This window comes from Octopus sinensis, linkage group LG10 (genome assembly GCF_006345805.1).
Source record: "Octopus sinensis linkage group LG10, ASM634580v1, whole genome shotgun sequence".
In the NCBI taxonomy this organism is placed as follows: Eukaryota; Metazoa; Mollusca; class Cephalopoda; order Octopoda; family Octopodidae; genus Octopus; species Octopus sinensis.
Window position 1 is genome coordinate 55399269 of NC_043006.1, and position 22258 is coordinate 55421526.

Here is a 22258-nt window from a genome sequence, read left to right on the forward strand (position 1 = left end):
GAAGATCCAGAACAATGTTAAGGTTGAATATCAAAATGGAACTTGGGCTTCAAATAAGTGCAAAATGTTAACCAAATATACCAAAGATTGCTTCAAACAACATTGATTATATTGAGGTATCTAAATACCTCGCCACCATCACCATCGATAAATGTGATGGCATTCAGCACACCAGACCATAGGAGGGTAACACAAAACCACAATATCGGCGAAAATATAGTTTTTGAGAGCGAGATGAACTCCAGAAATCGTTGTCAATAGTCCCGTGGTGCCAATGTACAGTTTTGATATCATAGATAACAGAGAGACGAGATCTAGTAAAAAGAAAAAGCAAGGGAGGTTCTGTTCACGAATAGTATTTCTGTCTGTTATAGACCTGCGGTGTATCCAGAGACAAACCAGTGGTTATGGGTCCATTGAATTATAGTTTGTTGATAATGTTGTTAGTTATCGACCTTAACGGGTGGAATTCTGCTTTACGCACGGCATATAACCGCTCATAAATTCTTATATTTTTTTGAATTTCCAGAAAAGTTTTGCGAATTTGTGTTCTACACACGGGAATTCATACGACTAGGCACCCTCACCCCGCCAAAAATTGTGTGATTTAAGTGGTAATTAGCTGTTATTTTTAGCACATCTCACAACCACCTCATACACCCTCGTTTGTTTGTTACACTGACTAGTGATAATTTTCAATATCTTTCTCCCCATAAACACATTTATTGATCTATTGTTGTATTTAAACCAAAAATTCGGACTGTCCGTATATTAATCTGTTCTAAAAATTAAAATGAATTTCAGAAAAAATAAAGCTTTTTATAGTCGTATAAATTCCCGCGTGTAGAACCCAAATTTGCAAAACTTTTCTGAAAAAAAAAAAAAAGTTATGAGGAGTTATACGCAATATCTAAAGAAGAATCCTGCCTCTTACATACAGCTGTATAAAGATAAGTTTATCCCATTAGTTTTTTTTTAAGCATGACAAGAAAGAAAAATGTCTCACACTCGTTTTCTAAAATTACGGTTGATGTAAATGAACTAATTCATCACCTTCATACCCTTCACTAATGTCCAGACACTGTTGCACAGCGACTCCAGCCTACATAAATCGCGTAGAATCAAATTTTCAAGCAACATCATCCTAATTTACTGCCTCTTATAAGCAACATCAGAAAACATCAAATAAAGCCATCAGCCATGTTGAAAAAAGCGAAAACAAATTACAGTTATTATTAAAAAGGACCTGTATGTGTCGCTATTCTTCGTAATTCAGAGCCTTCGGGTTTATATATATATATATATATATATATATATATATATATATATATATATATATATATATATATATATATATATATATATATATATATATATATATATATATATATATATATATATATATATATATATATATATATATATATATATATATATATATATATATATATATATATATAGACTAGACTAATTGGCCCAGTGGTTAGGGCACCGGAATCGCGGTCATAGGATCGCGGTTTCGATTCCCAGACCGGGCGTTGTGAGTGTTTATTGAGCGAAAACACCTAAACCTCCGCAAGGCTCCGGCAGGAGATGGTGGTGATCCCTGCTGTAGTCTTTCACCACAACTTTCTCTCACTCTTACTTCGTATATATGTATATGTTTGTGCGTTTGTGTTTGTCGCCACCACAATTGCTTGACAACCGATGCTGGTGTGTTTACGTCCCCGATTAGGCAAAAAAGACTTAAGGTGGTGCTCCAGCATGGCCGCAGCCAAATGGCTGAAACAAGTAAAAGAATTAAAGAATAAACAAATATAGATGTGTGTGTGTGTAAGAGAATATGTATATGTGTGTGTATATATGTGAGTGTGTGTGTGTGTATGTATATAAATAGACACTATCGCAGTAACACCACTACAAACATCGTCATAACCACTATTACAGGCACCAACACTGTGACAGTGACACCACTACTATCACTACAATACTCACCACTACAACTTCCCCCTATACCACTATCAGAATCACACCACTACTGTCAACACGACGACGACGACGACCACCACCACCACACAACAACAACAACAACGCTAACAGCAGCAACAACACGACGACGACCACCGCCACCACCACCACCATCCCCGCCACCATCACTACCATCACCACCACCACTACCACCACCACCACCACCAACAACAACAACAATAATGCTAAAAACAACAACAACACGACGACAACCACAACGACCACCACCGCCACCATCACCGCCTCCAACGACACCACTACCACCGCCTCCACCACCAACAACACAATAACAAAACCACTCCTACCACCGCCACCAACAACCAGCACCGCAATAACAGCCTATAATACCATGACGACGACGACGTCGACCACCGCCACCACCAACAACAACATCAACAACACGACCACCCTCACTGCGACCACCCCCACCCCCAATACCACCACCAACAACAACAACAACTGCCACCCCGACGTCAACATCACTGATCCAAGAACAAAATAACTATCACTCTAGGAACAAACTAGCGCTACTACAATAAGCAATACCCTCAATTCCTCCACTTCCCAACTACTACTACTACTACTACTACCACCACCACCACCACCACTACTACTATTACTACTACCATCTCCACCCACCACAACCCACCACCACCACCATCACTACTACTACTACTACTACTACTATTACTACTACTACTACTACTACTACTACTACCATCACCACCACCACCACCACCACTACCACCACCACCACTACTACTACTACTACTACTACCATCACCACTACTACTACTACTACTACCACCACCACCACCACCACCACCACCACCACCACTACTACTACTACTACTACTACTACTACTACTACTACTACTACCACCACCATTAGCACGCAATGATTCCCTTCCCCCACACGCTGTTACTCCAGTAAGAGCCAACTTCACTGCAGCGGCATCGCATCGTCGCCATCGTCACCATCATCAATATCATTTACAGCTGCAGTACAAGCGAAGCAACAAGAAGAATATCAACAGCAGCAGCAGTAGTAGCGGCAGTAGCAACAGCAGCAAAATCATCAAGAACAACCAAAACCAAAACAAAAACAAAAACAAAAAAAAAAAAAAAGATAGCGGTAACAAATAACGACGAGAGCCGCGACAAGAACAATAACCAAGAATCAATATATTATTAGCTCCTACGCCAATACCACTACTATCATCACCACCGCCGCCGCCGCCATCACCACCACCACCACCACCACCACCGCCATCACCGCCATCACCGCCATCACCACCACCACCACCACCACCACCACAACCACCACCACTGCCACCGCCGCCGCCGCCGTCACCATCGCCACCACCACAACTACTGTCACCACCATCACCACCACCACAAATACCGTCACCACCATCACCAGCACCAGCACCAGCACCAGCACCACCACAGCCACCTCAGTCGCCGCCTCTACCACCACGACAACCGCCCTCCCACTACAACCACCACCACCACTAGCAAATGGTTTTTTTGTTCATAGGTAGGTCTTCATTAAGAGACCGACTTGGATTCTAAATACCACTACAACCGCCGCCACCACGATCAGTAAAGGATGTTGTGATTTTCATTCCGCTACGGACTATGAGGAAAGTTATTGGAAGTGTGGCACGGCATTAAGTACAGTGAGAACTTACCGGCCGGCAAAATAACAACAACAACAACAAGATCAAGAAAGAATAAGGACAATAAGTGTAATGATAATTATAACAATATCGTCAGTAAACAGGTGAGTAGAATTTATGTTTTTATGTAAGGTGTTATCGTTATAACAGTATATTCTTTTCTACTCTAGGCACAAGGTTCGAGATTTTTTTAGGGAAGGGGGCCAGTCAATTATATCGACCTCAGTACGCAACAGGTACTTAGTTTATCGACTCTGAAAGGCAAAGTCGACCTCGGCGGAATTTGAACTTAGAAAGTAAAGACAGACGAAATAACGCTAAGCATTTCGCCCGGCGTGCTAACGTTTCTTATATCTTTACTGCCCACAAGGGGCTAAACACAGAGGGCGCAAACAAGGACAGACAAAGGGATTAAGTCGATTTTATCGACCCCAGTGCGTAACTGGTACTTATTTAATCGACCCTCTAGTGCGTAACTGGTACTTATTTAATCGACCCCGAAAGGATGAAAGGGAAAGTCGACCTCGGCGGAATTTGAACTCAGAACATAAAGACAAACGAAATAACCGCTAAGCATTTCGCCCGGCGTGCTAACGTTTCTGCTTGCTCGCCACCTTGTTACAACTGTATATTGTATGTGCATAGTTTTATGAAAGCTGAACCACCACCACCACCACCACCACCACAACCACCACCATGACCACCACTACCACCACCACCACCACCACCACCACCACCACCGCCGCCGCCGCCGCCGCCGCCGCCGCCGCCGCCGCCACCACAACCGCCGCCGCCACAACAAACGCCACCATCACAACTATCACCACCACCACCATCGCCATCTATAATAAACCCTTTGTATAATAGGCATTTGGTCTCGAATTTTGAGGGTAGGGCACATGTCGATTACATTGACCCCCCCCCCACCCCCACACACATAACTGCATGGTGCTTATTTCATCGAGCTTAACTCTCCACCCTGAACCCGACCCCGGACCCTCGAAAAGGGACGAATGGTAAAGACGACCTCGGTGGCATTTTGAACTCAGAACGTAACGCGGACGAAATTCCGGTAAACACTTTGTCCGGCGTGCTAACGATTCTGTCAGCTCATCGCTTCATTCATCATTAATGATAAATAACAATGATCCTGACACTAACACTCCCCTCCCCATCACTAAAGTTACCACCACCTTCACCACAACTACCACCGCCACCTTCACCGCCGCCGCCTAAGTGACCATCATCAACAACAGTTAACAATACCTCCTCTACCACCACCACCGCCATTATTAAAAAGCAGTAACAACTATAACAGTACCATCACTACTCCTACTACTTCTACTACTACTACTACTACTACTACTACTACTACTACTACTATTACCACCACCACCAGCACCACCACCACCACCACCACCACCACCACCACCACTACTACTACTACTACTACTACTACTACTACTACTACTACTACTACTGTCACAACCACAGTAGTAGCAACACCAACACACCACCACCAATAACAACGACCTAACAAAGGAGTCTTATGCCGTTAGAAATAGCAACCAAATCTCCCTCAATTCACTGCTCTTTTTGTCTGGGACGCATTCGGTTAGATGGCTGACCTGGGGTTAAGCAACAGTTTTTTTTTGTTATTTCTTACATGAAAAATAACAGCGTGCCGTTCTAAGCGGCTTCTTGTTCTACTAGAAATAGCAACCAAATATAGCACAGATAACACTACCAGCTTAAACGAGGGACAGACTCATTAGACAATGATCACCACTGGATTATTTTGATCTGGGTTATGTCTGATCAGGGTTGGGTCAGGGTTAAAGAAAAACATTGCGCTGCTGTTGCACCCCCTTTACCAGCAGTGTCCCAACAAATACCACTAAAAACAACTGCACCGCCGTCACCAATACATTACAAGCTGCGCCAGCATCACCAACGATAAAGCTATGAAAAGTAGCAAACAAATCTCCCTTTTGTGACGCCTTACCGACATAAAAACAGTATATTTAGGACATTGGATAATGTATTAAATATACTGCAACTGAAATTAAAAAAAAAAAGCCTCTGATGGGATGGCCACTGCCGGAAATCCATTGATCATAGGGTTGACCTGGGGTTAAACGACAGCACCGTTATCACTACCACAACGAAAAAAATATAAAAAACAGCAACATTGCCCTTAAACTACGCTGCCTTAAAAAAGTGGCTCCAGATATCCTCGTAAAAAGACAGGATGGTCACGGCTGGAGTGTTTTTGATCATAAGTCTGCTCAGTGGGGGTGAGTTAACCGGGACTGTAAAACTCAATTAAAGTAATACACACAGCACTGCATACTGTAGTGATTTAGATACATTGAATGAAAGACGGGGTGGCCATCACACGAACGTGTTTGATCATAGGTCTACTGTAGTGCTTGTCAACCATTTTTCTTTTTACCTATGGGCCTCTTTGATCCCTATTTTACTCGAATGGATCGTCCTAGCCATTTGATGTTTAAACAATTTTATATTTTTATAATAAACTAGCAGTATCGCCCGGCGTTGCTCGGGTTTGTAAGGGAAATAACTATATAAGCATTTTTAGAGAGTTACTTCCCTTATAGATGCCAATTCGGGCTTTCTTAGCCATTTCTGTTTTGGTGTCTTCAAGCCATGAAGTCGTTGTTCTAAAAGAACGCTGGTCTCCTTGACAACGCATTACGACGTTGATTTCTTTACACTCCCTTCCCCACAGCTTCACGAGGGAGGGAAGGGGGAGAATCAAACAGGTGCAGCTGTGAGCGTGGACGCCAACTCCGCCGCCATCGACACACGAAAAATTATGCATTAAAATGGAATAAAAAATGATGTTAAATTATTTTTAAAATCGTAGACTCATCGTTGACGCGCGCTAATAGCCAGACGGGCTCGATATGAATCACGACTATAAGATACCCGAATTTGGTTAAACTGCACCGCAAAATGTGGGAGGAGTTAGGAATCTAAATCGAAGGGGACAGACACTCACACAACTAGAGTTTTATATATATAGATATTATTAGGAAAGAAATTATTAAAATATTTTGCGTATTGTAAAAGCATTACCAATTTTTTGGAGATAAATGTTAAAATCTGATATGGATCCCGTTGAAAACCATTGGTCTACTGGGTGGATCAGGACAGACACAGGACCAAACACAAATAACAACCAAGTCGCTAGCTGCTTAGACATTATTGTTACTTTTTCGATCACGTATGGAATTCTGCTAAATACCTTGAGAGAGAGAGAGAGAGAGAGAGAGAGAGAGAGAGAGAGAGAGAGAGAGAGAGAGAGAGAGAGGGTGGGGGAGAGAATTTCTTTATTAACCATAAGGTTGAGAAAAAGGTGGGACGATACGAGGACAGACCAAACAGACATTGGGGTCAGGGTATCGAATGAGACGAAACGTATGAATAAACAAACAATTAAAATATATACAATTAAATGAGAATGAGTGATTTACAAAAAGTAAAGCGGAGGACGCGGTAGGCCCCACAACTACATGCTCACACTGAAGACTTTGATTTCTCCTTTCTATATTCTCGTTTAAACAGGTTCGAGAGAGAGAGAGAGAGAGAGAGAGAGAGAGAGAGAGAGAGGGAGAGAGGGAGAGAGAGAGAGAGCAAAAATACAGAAACAAAACTAAACATCACTTTCTACATCTTTTTACCATCTATATAAGCGTTTCTAACAAAGGACAAACATTTTGGGAGAGGTGTAGGAGTATAATCGATTATATTAACCCCAGTAGCTCTCTTGCTTCTTCTACTGCTGATAATATACCAGTGCCTCACAACCGGTATGCCGCGGCACACTGGTGTGCCACGATACGGTGCTAGGTGTGCCGCAATGTGACTTGAATATTATTATTTTCCCTATACATTTAGTTATAGTTTTAGTTCAGATGTGCTGCCGGATTTTGAAAAGAATATAAGTGTACCGCAAGTGAAAAAGGTTGCACAGCACTATAATATACACAAGTTTCTTTAAGAATAAATGTTTTCAATTATTTTTTAAAAAGCATTAATTAATATTTATAAAAATAATAATCCTTGTGCTTGACAGATGACATGTATTATTGAGCCCTGAAGGGATGAAAAGTGATGTTAATCTCGGCAGGATTTGAAAGCAAAACATGAAGGGGCTTAACTTTACACAACAAGAAAATATATAGCCCTTGGCCGCCTACATAAGGATACGATAGACCTAACTGAGCGTATGAAGGGCCTAGTTTGTTGCTGCTGCAACTGCGAATCCTAGTCTTCTACTTCCATGTGTAAAAACACACTAATATGTCAAACCATATCTGCAACGATTAGAAACATTTGCAGTAACATGCAAAAGCTGCAACGAAATGTACAGACTACAACAACATTCCCAGACAGAAAACAATACGCACAAACGAAAATAGCATGCACAAACTGCACTAACATTCACAGACTGCAACAATGTGCAATACTCTAATCACATATCCAGAGTGCAATAACATCAAGCTTCAATAGCTTGCAGAAATTGCAATAATTTGTTCAGACTGCATGAAGCAATATGTACAAACACTACAGCAACTTGGATGAACTACAATATGTACAAATTAAAATAATTTTGTCTAAACTGCGAGAGTACAGTGCATAATACTCTATAGCAATATATCCAGTATGGAGTTCAGCTAGCCGAAAATTTTACATAACTAGAGCTGTGGTTCAGTGGATCACATGAAATCAACTATTTTATATAGGGTTTCTTCCATAAGGGCTTTAATCGACACCAACACGTAACAGCAACAACGCGTAAAACACCAACGCGTTAAACACCAACGCGTAACAGCAACAACGTACAAAAACAACAGCAGCAACAACAACAGCAACAACGTGTAACTACCACCTCAACAACAACAACGTACGATAGCAATAACACTATGAGTTGAAACAAACAGTAATTCTTGTGTGGCAGTAATTTCTGTTGTTTTGCTAAAGTAAGGTCAAGAACATTGCTTTATACACAGTAAGGAGATGTATTGGTACAGCCTTCATGAAGACAATCAACCTACGAAAAATAACCGTGAACTCTCCTTCAAACCAGAGCTAATCTTAAGGAACAAACTAAAATCAAAAAGGAAAAAAGATGGGTTAGAAACCTATAAGTTTCTACTCAGTTATCGATATACAAGAAATAATGACAAAATCTCAATCGCGTGTGAGTGTACATATAAATGTATGTGTGTGTGTATGTATATATATATATATATGTATGCATGTCGCATCCGAAACTCGGAGTTTTATCATGGCTACCGAATAATTGTCACATATTACATTTACAGATATATACACACACACACACACACACACACACACATACACACACACACACACACACACACACACACACACACACACACACACATATATATATATATATTGTAGAAGATTAACATTTCAGTTGTCAGTACTTCACATCCGAAAACGAAATCGTGCTTAAAGTGATTTATAATACTTAGATGGGATACATGATTATATTAAATATTCAAATATTAAAAAAATAATAAAAAATATAATAAAAATAATGATTATATAAAATGTAAATGACTCAAGATATAAGAACATGAAAACCGTGTATGCGTGTGTAGACACGTGTATTCGAGGGACAATAGAGTTCAGTAATACGAGACATCATGAAGGTAAAAATCAGTTAAAAATCATGAAAAGTAAACGTCAGTTAAAACCTACGGCCGTTTCAGAAAATATTAAGGGGCAATAGGAACAGTCCGCATTCAACTCCCTCGAATAATATTTCCTTATTCAGGGTTCGATGTTTATGGTAAATTTTACATAATGAATTCCTATTGGTAGGTGGACGTCGAATGATTAGAGAATTAAAAAAATTAAAAATATAACTGGTAAAATTGCTACAGCATCATCCCAAAATTTAAAGTCGTCTACAAAAATTTTTTATTACGTCTTTGCTCATAAACGAGCACAAAAAACTGGTACTATACACGGAGTATTGTCTCCGTTAAACATATTCTTATATATATATATACTTTATTAAAAAGCAGCAAAAATATCACAAAAACTGTTACTCAGAGTTTCATGTTCCCGTTCGTCGGACAGTTTTGTTTAAACTGAACACATACATATATATATATATATGTATGTATATATATGTACACATACATATATAAATATGTACATATATATATATTCTGTTGTGTCTGGGGAGAGTTATTTTCTTTTTGTGCCGTATAATTTAACACACTCACTGGTAAAATATCCACGTATTTCATATTTTTATTTTCCTAAAATTTTCGTCTTGCAACCTTTTCAATAGTCTTGAGTCTGTCCCTTATTTACACTGCGTTCCTTTTTGTTCGTTTGTGCGCATGTGTTTAGGTGAGTGTGTGTGCATGTGTGTGTGCTATGCATGTATGTATATATGTATGTATGTATGTATGTATGCATGCATGTGTGTATGTATATATGTGTATGTATGCATATGTATATATGTATGTATGTGTGTGCATCTGTATGTATGCTGCATATTCATGTGCTTGCATGTCAGTGTTTGTGTGTTTTTTTATGTATGTGTATGTGTGCGTGTGTTTTTATATGTATGCACCTCTGTCTCCCTGTGTATGCATGTCTGAGTGTGTGTGTGTTTTGCAACTATGTACCGTGTTTGTATGTATGGATGTGCATCTCCAATGTATTGACACGTGCCTCCATATGTTTTCATGTGTGAATTAAAGTGTGTGTGTGTGTATATATGATCATGTGTTTCACTCTCCATTTGCGTATGTGTGCTTGTCCACACAACCTATGTACCTATTCACCTGTATGTTGATCTGTTTATTTTCATACCTATATGTTTACATACATATGCATATACACATATATACATATCCCCACTTCCCACACAACCAATGCCTTGTGAATGGATTTTGTAGAGGGACACTGAAAGAAGCACGTCATCCCTCTCTCTCTCTCTCTCTCTCTCTTTATATATATATATATATATATATATATATATAAATGAAAGAATGGAGTCGAACGAAGATGTTAACAAAATTCCTTTACTCTCGACACATGTTTCGAAGACAGCATGTTTTCATTCCAAAGGAATAAAGGGTGTATTATGCAATCTTCTCATCAGGAAAGAAGGGGAGCCTCTCTCGACAACAAGACAAACAAAAATTTCGATGATTGCCTACATGGTAAACAAAGCGATAATGAGTGTTTTTTTAAAAAAACCGTTAGAAGAATTGACGTCAAAAATAGATAGTAGGAAGAGAAGGGATAGAGTAATAATAGGTTGGGAACAAGTGGAGAGGGAAGGGTACGTTGATTGAAAGAATGTCCGAAGGCTTAGGAAATAATTTCTCTATAGAAGTGGGGTGGACGTAAAGCTAATTGTTCAAACCACAGTGACTATCGTTATCATTTATATGAGTAGAAAGTGTGTTTCTGCCAGTGTTTACATTTGTATGATTTTCCTATGAGTGTGTTTACTAGGGGAACCTTAGAGAAAAGAATATGGAAGAGTTCAGAGTTACAAATGTTACAAAATCCCCTGCCCTTATCAAAAGGAAAGGATACAGACAGTATGAACCAATCTAACTTGAAAATTATATTGTTGTCTTTAAGACGCCAAACTAATTTACTTAGCTATGTCGTTTTTTACTATCCCTGAATGTTGAATAGTGGTTTGAAATTCTCTTGGACAACTGGGAAGTGGACGCTCCTATATAGAAGACATCGGTACCGGAAGAAATTCTACACTGGTAAATAGAATTCTTAATCTTAGAATTAGTAGACAAAAATTTAATTCTGTTGGGGTTGTCCTCCGAGATCGAAATGAATGAAAACATGCTGTCTTCGAAACATGTGTCGAGAGTAAAGGAATTTTGTTAACATCTTCGTTCGACTCCATTCTTTCATTTATTCATATACAACACACAAATTTCTGCACATGAACCCGGAGTTTCTACCCTTGACAGGTCGCTTCAACCGTGTTTCTGACGTGAATTTGCTACCCAGGTTTCGGTTAAACGAATTTTCCATGCTGACGATAAACATAGGATAATTCATTCACCTACTTAAATATATATATATATATATATATATATATATACATTATTATTATTAATATTTGATGGAATAAAATCCAAAACTTACAAGGAAAAAAAAATTCAATTTAGAAATACTAAATCAAATTTCACACAATATAATATATATATATAAAATTAGAAAAAAGCCAGCTTTTATCAATTCAAAATGAACAATTGAATTACACCATCTGGAAAATTACATATAATAGAAATATCAACATTAAAATAACAATAAAATGTCAATGATTAAGTAAATTGCAGAAAAATAATAATAACGTATATAAATTGTAGAATAACGACATATATTTATATTTAAAGGGATCTAACGAATTACATTTAATTTAATTTAAGAATTTATTTAGTCAGACAATATATTATTTAACTATTAGGTGGCTTATTTATTTGTAATATTAAATTTTAAGTTAATTTGGTATTATATTATTTGATATTTAGTCAACTTTGTTATAGATTCTCATAATGTACATGTACTAAACATGTACATTGATTATATGGTTAGCTTATTTAAGGAGTTTGTCTATATTTGAAACTTTTCTTATTTTGATTACAATTTAATGACTTGTACTAGCTTTGTGTATTTTATTCAATTTTAAAGTATTTAATAATTTAAGTATTTTTTAGTTTTCACTTATGTATATTTAGAATTTTCATATGTATATATATATATATATATATATATATATATATATATATATATATATATATATATATATATATTAAAGTATATTTATTAATTAATTATTTTATTGTTCTAGTTTATTTTTAACCTGATGGGTGACTATATTTATATCGAAGTGTTTTCTCTACCACTATAGTCATTTCTTAAATATAGCCACGAAACACGTGTCTTTATACTACAATTTATATACGTTAGTATTATTATTTTTTTTGCACTTTACTTAATCATTGACATTTTATTGTTATTTTAATGTTAATATTTCTATTATATGTAATTTTCTAGATGGTGTAATTTAATTGTTCATTTTGAATTGATAAAAGGTGTTTTTTTTTCTAATTTTATATATATATATATATATATATATATATAATTAGAAAAAAACCCACCTTTTATCAATTCAAAATGAACAATATATATATATATATATATATATATATATATATATATATATATATACTAACAATATAGGATGAAGTCCCTTTCTCTACAGAAAAGGATTCCATCAAAAAGCGTGGCAGTATATTAAAAAAACCTTTACGGTTGAAGTATAAACATCTTATAATTAAGGGCTAAAGAAGGTTATTCTATAGCCAATACACTAATTTATCCACTTATAATCCACTTGTTACAGGAAAATTGAACTGAAAGCGGGCAACTAACCTTTAGAAAATTTAAATTTCGTTATCTCTATATTGAATCAATTTCGGAATTAATCCTTATAAAGGATATATTCTTCTTCAGTAGAGCTCCCCTCGTAAGCTCTACTGAAGAAGAATATATCCTTTATAGGGATTAATTCCGAAATTGATTCAATATAGAGATAACGAAATTTAAATTTTCTAAAGGCTAGTTGCCCGCTTTCAGTTCAATTTTCCTGTAACAAGTGGATTATAAGTGGATAAATCAGTGTATTGGCTATAGAATAACCTTCTTTAGCTCTTAATTATACGATGTATATATATATATATCATATGTATATATAAGACACCTCGGGCAGGTGTCTTCTACTATAGTCACGGGCCGACCAAAGGCTTGTTAGTAGACGGAAACTGAAAGAAACGTATATTTGTGTGAGTGTGTGTGTGTGTGTGTGTGTGTGTGTGCGTGAGTCTATCTCAATGTCTGCCTATGTTTGTGTGTATCTGTGTATGTTTGATTCCCATCACCGCTTAACAATCGTTGGTGTGTTAGCATCCTAGTAACTTAGCGTTTCGGCAAAAGTTGCGATAGAATAAGTAGAAGACTTCAAAAACGAATAAGTACTGAAGCTGATTCATTCCATTGAAAATTCTTCAAGGCCGCATCCCTGCATGGCCGCAGGCTAATGATCGAAACGAACAAAAGATAAAAGACATGTATTAATGTGTCAGTTCTTTCAATAGAAAGTGACGAGGTTATTCTTGGCCTTTAAAAATGGCAAAACCCGGTGGCTACTCTAAGAGGTGGTCTTCATAGAAGAAAAAATTGTGTTTACATCTATACAGTTGTTAAGTTCTTTCAATTGAAGATGACAAGTTGGTTAATAAAATTTATCTTTTTATATATATCTTTATATATATATATATATATATATATATATATATATATATATATATATATATATATATATATATACACATATACTCATATATATATGAAAGTATAAATATGCATATATATATATATATATATATATATATATATATATATATATATATATATATACACACACACAAATGGAGTGAAAATGCAACTTTCGAGATTAGTAATAAAGAATCGATATTTTGTTGCGAATTACGGTGGAAAGAAAGGTTGACAAGCAACTTTTAATACAACTGACTAATATCTTGAGGTTCCGCATTTACTATAAAGAGAACAGGATTATGAACTATTCTCCAGTGCCGCTGCAACGGTTGTTGCGTGTGGACGTACGTCATACGTGTGTGAAGTTTTCTACTTTCTACCTTGACTTTAGGCCATTGTATTAAGATTAATGATCGAGTTAAATTTAGTGTTGTTTACATTTAGTGGTGACTCATAAGCCAATAACGCGCCATGATAATGAATGCCCAATATTTAGTGCTCCATATGATCTTGGCGACCGAATTTTGCCAACTTACAAGAACATACTAAAATATATTTTATTTGAACAAGAAAAAGAAAATAATGTAGTTAAGAAGGATCTTTCAATTAAACAAATTGTCAAGATCGTGGAAGAAAAGATAATTCTTGTTTGGCAAAAGTCATCCATCCCTTGTGTTTCGATTTAGTCAGTTAAACCGAAAATCTTAAACTTTTATCTAAAGAACCATGCGTTACCAAAATCTGTGAAAAATAGAAAAATGTGCCATCGTTTCAAACAAAGTGTAATATGTTTAAAAACAATGCAACAAAAGATTTATTTGACATTTCCTGTTGCAGGTGCAACTCCTTTAGAAACTGCAGTTGTAGTGGAGATAAAACAAAATGCCAGAGAGAACAAGATTCTTTTACAGGATCAACAGACATATCGAAAAATGATCATTGGCCGAATAGATCAAGCAGTATCCAAACAAAATGTTCAGAGGTTGATCAGAAAGAATCGGCCAGATCACAGTAACCCTTTTACGCCAGCCAAGGATTCTCAATTGACAGTGTTTTCATCATGTAGTGAATCTGAAAACGAATCAGCAGACGAAAATGAAGATTTTCCAATTCCATTTTCCATAAAAATAAAAGACGTCGGTAAAATCGTAAGTTCAAAAACACCAATAAAACGAATGAAATTCGCAGAACTAGCTTCTGACTGTGACCGTACCGGTGTGTCAGATCGTGCTGCTGCTTTTCTTACAAATTCGGTCATGAGCGACTTAACAGCAAGTACAGCTGGTGAATGTTCTTTCATTATAGACAGATCGAAGGTAAGGCAGAAACGATCCACAAAACGTAAATCCCTGCTGCAGGAAGGTAGGCCAGATAAACCATTATCTGCCGTGTATTTTGATGGAAGGAGGGGCACAACCCTCATAAGTGAACAAATGGGGAAAAATTTCGTAAGAAAACAATTCAAGAAGAAAACATTTCATTGATAGAAGAACCTGAGTTCCACTATCTTGGGCACTTTGCTGTTAAAACGGGTTCTGCAAAAGCCATTTCTGGTAGTTTGTTGAATTATTTGGAAACCAATGAGATAGTAACCAATCATATGATGGTTGTAGGTTCCGATGGTACTGCAGTCAATACAGGACCAAAAAGAGGCACCATTAGACCTTTGGAGGATAAATTGAAGAAGCCATTGCATTGGTTTTGTGTGTCAGCTCCACGCAAATGAGCTTCCCTTACGCCATCTTATTAACGATTTCGACGGAAAAACAGGACTCGTGGATTTCTTGGGCCGATTGGTGTAGGCTGGAGCGATGTAAAACACTAAGTGTTGTAAAATTTCATTAGATTCCAACGGACTTACCATCAATAGACAAAAACGATCTAAGTACTGATCAAAAATACTTTCTTGATATCCACCTGTCTATTTCTGAAAGGAAATTTTCACCTGAAATGGCATTAAGGAATCCTGGTAAAATGGCGCATTGTCGATGGATTACAACTGCAAATCGTGTGCTACGGTTGTATGTTGCCACCGAGAATCCTTCTAACATGATAAAATTAATTGTTGCTTACATAATGAAAGTTTATGTGCCAATGTGGTTCACAATTAAACGCAACTCTACCCTCTATCTCGGAAAATGGGGATCTAAATGTGTCCAAGATGGTGGAGTCTTCGAGAGAAATGGATCAAGTGGTACAATGCTTTCTTCGCGCTCCAAGAAAATACTTTACTAACCATGATAAACGATGAACGGAGCCACATTCGAGAACTCGCATGCAGGCACATAAAGCAAGCTCGAATACAGTATAAAGGGAAATCTGTGCGATCTTTCAAAATTCCTACCCTAAACTTTGCTGACTCAAACTACATGGACGTAATTAACTGACAGAACACTATTGTTACTGAACCACCTCTAACATAGGCATTTTCCTATGAAGAAATCGATACCTTCATTCAACAGCAGCATTTGATGCAACTGGGAAAATTACAGTGTCACGCCCATAACAAATAATATGTTGTTTTAGGAATTTCCAAAACAATAAATCTTTGACTGTTTCATTCTTTATTTGAGAGTGAGATGCTAATTCTCGCCTACGTAAAAATAAATTGGCTTTATTACTAGAACGAAAAGGAATGCACTACGATTCCTATTATTTAGTTACATGGAATTGTTTCGAATAAATTGAAAATGTTAATTATTTTTATCACCAAAATGTCTCAAGAATTAAAAATTGGTTTACACATAATCTTATTTTAATGTGTGTGTAATCAAGACCTCAAGTAACACATATATTCGGTGACTCAGAGAGCGCAAAACTCCGCCAAGGCAACACCAACGTCCTCTCAACGATTAGCCAGAAATGATCTTTAAAGTGAAAATATTTGAAATAAACCCGACAAGCGAGAATACTAAAAATGAACCCGACCACTCTCAAAAATTAAGAAAAAAAAAAAAACGGAAAAATAATATAGAATCCTTCACCGGTACCGGATCGATCCCCAAATCCAATCAGTTCATGCCAGTCACGAGGCTAAACATCCCTGAAAGTTTCATCCGAATCTATCCAGCGGTTCTTGAGATATCTTGTCCACGGACAAGCAAGCACGATTGAAAACAATAACTCTGCCTTCGCTAAGGCGGAGGAATTACAGAAAACAAAGTCGAAAAGTCTATTTATTTCACATAATTTCGTAATTTTAAGTGCATTGCGGAGTATAAAGATATAAATTGTACAGCTTGAGATTTTAACACTGTTGTTATTAAAACATGTCACAAAAGAAAATTAATTCGTAATAATCAATGTAAAAACTAAACTGAGGAACGGCAAACGTGTTATAAATCGATTTTTCACTTTATTCAAAATTTCAAGTGAGCTGTGGAGCCTGAAGAGGTAAATTTAAGAACTTCAGATTTTAACACAGTTGTCTTCAAAGAATTCTGCAATAAAAAATATATTTCGAAAATCGGTGTAAAAAGTCTCACGCGGATAGGAAAGCCTTCTTTTTTCTGTCGGGGGTTTATATGCCCCTTTATTAGACTATTTTCCTTAGTCATTGCTCGGTGATCGCCTATGGCGAATACCATTATTATTACTTACAGGGTTGTAAAAAAATACGGTACCATATAACAAAACCATTCGCACCGAAAGCATATATATATATATATAATATATATATATATATATATATATATATATATATATATATATATATAAATAAGGATAAGATCGTTATTTAAATACCGATCTTACCAGGTGGCCAGCATAGAAATAAAAACCTTCAAAGGTAATAATAATTATTATAATTATAATTTAGGGTATCTAAGAGATACCACCACGCTGGAAATAGCAACCAAAACTTGACTCTAAAACCACATTAAATGTGGTTTTAGAGTAAAGTTTTGGCTGCTATTTCCAGCGTTGTGGTATCTCTTAGATACTCTAAATTATAATTTATATATACACACACACACATATATACACACACACATATATACACAATACACGCACACATACATACAAGCAGAAAAATGCAAGCGCAGGTGTACTAGCATACATAATCAAACTGGAAGAGAATCAGAGAAGTTATGGATATTGCAGCTAAGTTGAAATTTTAGTCGAAATCCCATAACTTTTGTGTTAGTTTGGGTAGAATAAATATTAGGAAAAGACCAACGATTCTCTTTAAACTACGACCATTTTCTTTTCTCGCATACCAGCCTCTGGTGTGCATGTCTAAGTGCGATTATACTCAATGGTTTATGCTGAGTCTGAATAAGACAAATTTTGTGTACGGTAGAGAAGGAAAATTTGATCAAACTTTATATATCAGTGTTGGGGTAGGATTTTCTGGGTATCAAGAGCCGAAGAGTATTGGATTTACAGATCTTCATGAGCGTAGGTTCTGAATACTTTGCATGCGGTAGGAATAAATTTTCATTTCTTACTAGTGAATGGCAGACCTCACTAAAACCACCATAACATTATTTCCTTTCATTATTTCTGAGCTGAGAGCGGCAAGCTGGCACAATCGATAGCATGCCGGGCGAAATGCTTTACATCTCGTCCGTCCATACGTTCTGAGTGCAAATTCCGCCGAGTTCGACTTTGCCTTTTACCCTTCGGAGTTGATAAACTAAATATCAGTTGAGCACCGGGGTTGATGTAATTGTCTTAACTATTCCTGGGCAAGAGTACACACACACACGTAAAATTAATCAAAGGACATACTAAGTATGTCTACCTGCTAAAAATAACAGTCAAAACTCTTATTTAAATCGCCATCATTTAAATGGCGATTTAAATAAGAGTTTTGACTGTTATTTCCAGCAGGTACACATACTTAGTATGTCCTTTGATTAATGTTACTCTTTCAGCTATTTAATGCTTTTTGGGGCCTGCAATCGCCTATATTATTGCTTCTATTATTATCATTTTAAAATTATTACACTAGATAATAATAGAGTCAATGATATCTTCACAAATATTTTCTCGTGAATTATTTGCTCCGTATATACATATAAACTGCATCCCTCTGCCAAGCCATGTCGAGCCAGTGTTGCAGAGTAGGCTCATCAAACTAGTATGATCTCAAGCACAAATTCATAGTATCTACATCTGACCGTGGCTGGTGGAGAGAACATGCTAAGGCCTTCGTCCTGTAGTGGACTGAATATAGGTAATCCAATCCAATCCAATCCAATCCATTCCAATTTCTGAGATGACAAGATAAATGTGTAACCAGTTAGCTTCTTTCTGCGAATACATAAGCTGATATTTATCCCATTTCAGCTATAATTAGAAAAAAATGATTTCCAAAGACAAGCTACTCTATCATATATGAAGGCTTCAAGTCTTCATATCATCCACTATATTATATTATATGGAAGGTAAATATAGGAAGTTCCATATAAAATCTAGATCGTAAGGGGACTCGGAATCTAAAAATGAGTATAATATTTGAATGAAGCTAAAACTGATGTATTTTTTTTTCAACTGTAATTCCAACGCCAGGTGTAATATTGTAAACCTTCCACTTCTGTATTTTTCCAAATTCATTTAAGTAAGAATATCATTCCTTCTGTGCCCGCATTTTTCTGCAAGACAACTTTTGTTACATACTATTTACGCAAAATTTAATACTCTTTTACTTGTTTCAGTCATTTGACTGTGGCCATGCTGGAGCACCACTTTAGTCGAGCAAATCGACCCCAGCACTTATTCTTTATAAGCCTAGTACTTATTCTATCGATCTCTTTTGCCGAACCGCTACGTTACGAGGACGTAAACCCACCAGCATCGGTTGTCAAGAGATGTTGAGGGGGGGGGGCACAGCCACAGCCACAGACACACACACATATATACATATATACGACGGTCTTCTTTCAGTTTCCGTCTACCAAATCCATTCACAAGGCTTTGGTCGGCCCGCGGCTATAGTAGAAGACACTTTTTCAAGGTGCCACGCAGTGGGACTGAACATGGAACCATGTGGTTGGTAAGCAAGCTACTTACCACGCAGCCACTCCTACGCCTATATAATATTTACATACCAGCTTCCAGGAATGTGTTTAATATGTAAAATTGATATATCCCATAACGTCACACCGCTGTATTTAGTGGCTATTTAAGCAATATGTTCGTGAATAATTAAGGGTTAGATGGACGCTAATGAAGGAGCAAAAACCTCCGAAATATGGCACATACACCCATTACCCTGTTTTCATCTTCGATCTCTGACGTCTGACGTCTTGGATACGAAACGTCGTAACGAAAATCGGTGCTGGCTATAATTTCTACAGAATATCTGTAGAGATAACCTTAACTTTTATATACAGGCAATACATTTTACAGCCAATAAATGATTGTTCATAATTAGCACATTCAACTTAAACTGGTTGTGTTACTTACATCGCCTTAAACTGTTATTAATTCCCGAAATATCATCTCGTGTTGACGACACGTACTCATTCAGCATTGACTATATCGGCTGACAGATGATCGTCTGCAACGGTGGATGGCACTACCGTATCACGTGATATCTCCGTTTCTGCAGCTCATCCGCGGCGGCCATCCTTGCACCAAATACAAGAACGAAAATCAATCGAACTAATATAGTGTAATAATGGTCAAATAGCCAGTGAAGTTGCGAAAAGCCGGCGGGCTTTTGAGACAAAATTTAAAAAAGATATAAATGGTAAAAAAAAAATGTTTTCGAAATGTTATGAGTAAAAGCGGGAATTCATAAACTGAGAAAAAGTACATTATTTAAAAATCTTAACGAGGAATCCGAGACAAAAAGAAAACTGCCAATAAAGCAGTAGTTGAAGGATTAAATGATGCTGGTCTGAAAGTATTACATCAAACATGAATCAGTCTGTCTGAGGCAAAAGCGGTCTGATCACGCTCATATGTGTTTAGAAGCAACACCAGCTCACCGTAAGTCGCCTCATCCATTAGACCCGAGATGCGTTTGACGCAGCCATGCCAAACTAAACATCAGATGGCCAACTTGGTGGCGCTTTTACGTCGTCATGTAGAGTCTTGTGATGAGGCTTGGAATTTTCCTGGCCTAGTACTTTGCTGCCCTTGACTGACACATCCAGGCATGATGATCAGGAGCAGAGTGATAGAATAACGAGTAGAAGAATCTTTAATATATACATTTAACTCGAGCCTCTGAATGACGTTTTTGTATAATTTATCTTTACTTGTTTGAATAGTTTCGTCATGTCCATTTAGCTTTATATGTTCCATATCTCCAGGTGCAGTATTTAATTCCACACCGTCTGTAATAAGAAACATCAAAATTAAATTATAGCAAACGTTATTCGTTATTAAAACTTGGTGCCTATTTTTTTGTGAAATTAAGAACCCAGTTTAAACATGTAGTTCATTTAATACGATATTTTAAAATATTATCTTGCAAAATATAATCATAAATAATGTGTCTATCTGATGTCTATCTCCATGAATATTTTATATTTATCTGAAGTGCATCCCCCACAACAAGAAGAGAACTATATCCAAAAGATAAAAACACTGAAAGATAGTTAAAAATAATACGTAAACACATAAAAGAACGAAAATAATTTGTAAACTTTAGATTATCTAATCAAAACTATGAGTAAAATTTTAAATCAAGAACGTTTTTTATAGAAAAATATGGATTAAAAAGGAATTTTGTTAAGAGAATATGACAAATGAAATGAAATGAGCAACAAATTAAATGAAAACCACTGAGATGTTGAAACGTTCTTTTTGTTTCTTTTTATCATCACAGGCAAAAGTGAAATAGTGTTTGATACTGGTTAGAAATATTTGGGAATTGTGGATATTTAAAGAAAAATAGGGGTCCAGAAAGAACAGATTCTATTGCTTTTAGAATCAGTTCACAGTCACACGATGCGGCGACCTGAATCGAGCAATACCTTGTGAGGAAATTTGGTAGATAGAGTTTGTTCATGTGGTAATCCCAAAATATTTTCGAAAAATAAGTGTCGAAAATATTGGGATGGGGAGGGCGTATGTGAAAATTTGAAAAGCTATTTTTTTGAGCAAAATCATAATCTCCCTTGTAGAAAACAGAATTCCAAAGAAATGTTTGAAAAGAAAAAAATAAATAAAGAGAGACAGGATGCGTATTTGGA

General features: G+C 36.7%; 1 protein-coding gene across 1 annotated transcript in view; it reads left to right on the plus strand.

Moving 5' to 3' along the window:
• Positions 1 to 3462: 3462 nt before the first annotated feature.
• The window catches only part of LOC115216578 (trissin receptor-like), a 304896-nt gene continuing 286100 nt past the window's right edge, over positions 3463 to 22258 (plus strand). Inside the window, exon 1 of the mRNA XM_029786045.2 lies at positions 3463 to 3814. The gene's annotated coding sequence lies outside the window, so the exon portion shown is untranslated. The remainder of the gene's footprint in view (positions 3815 to 22258) is intronic.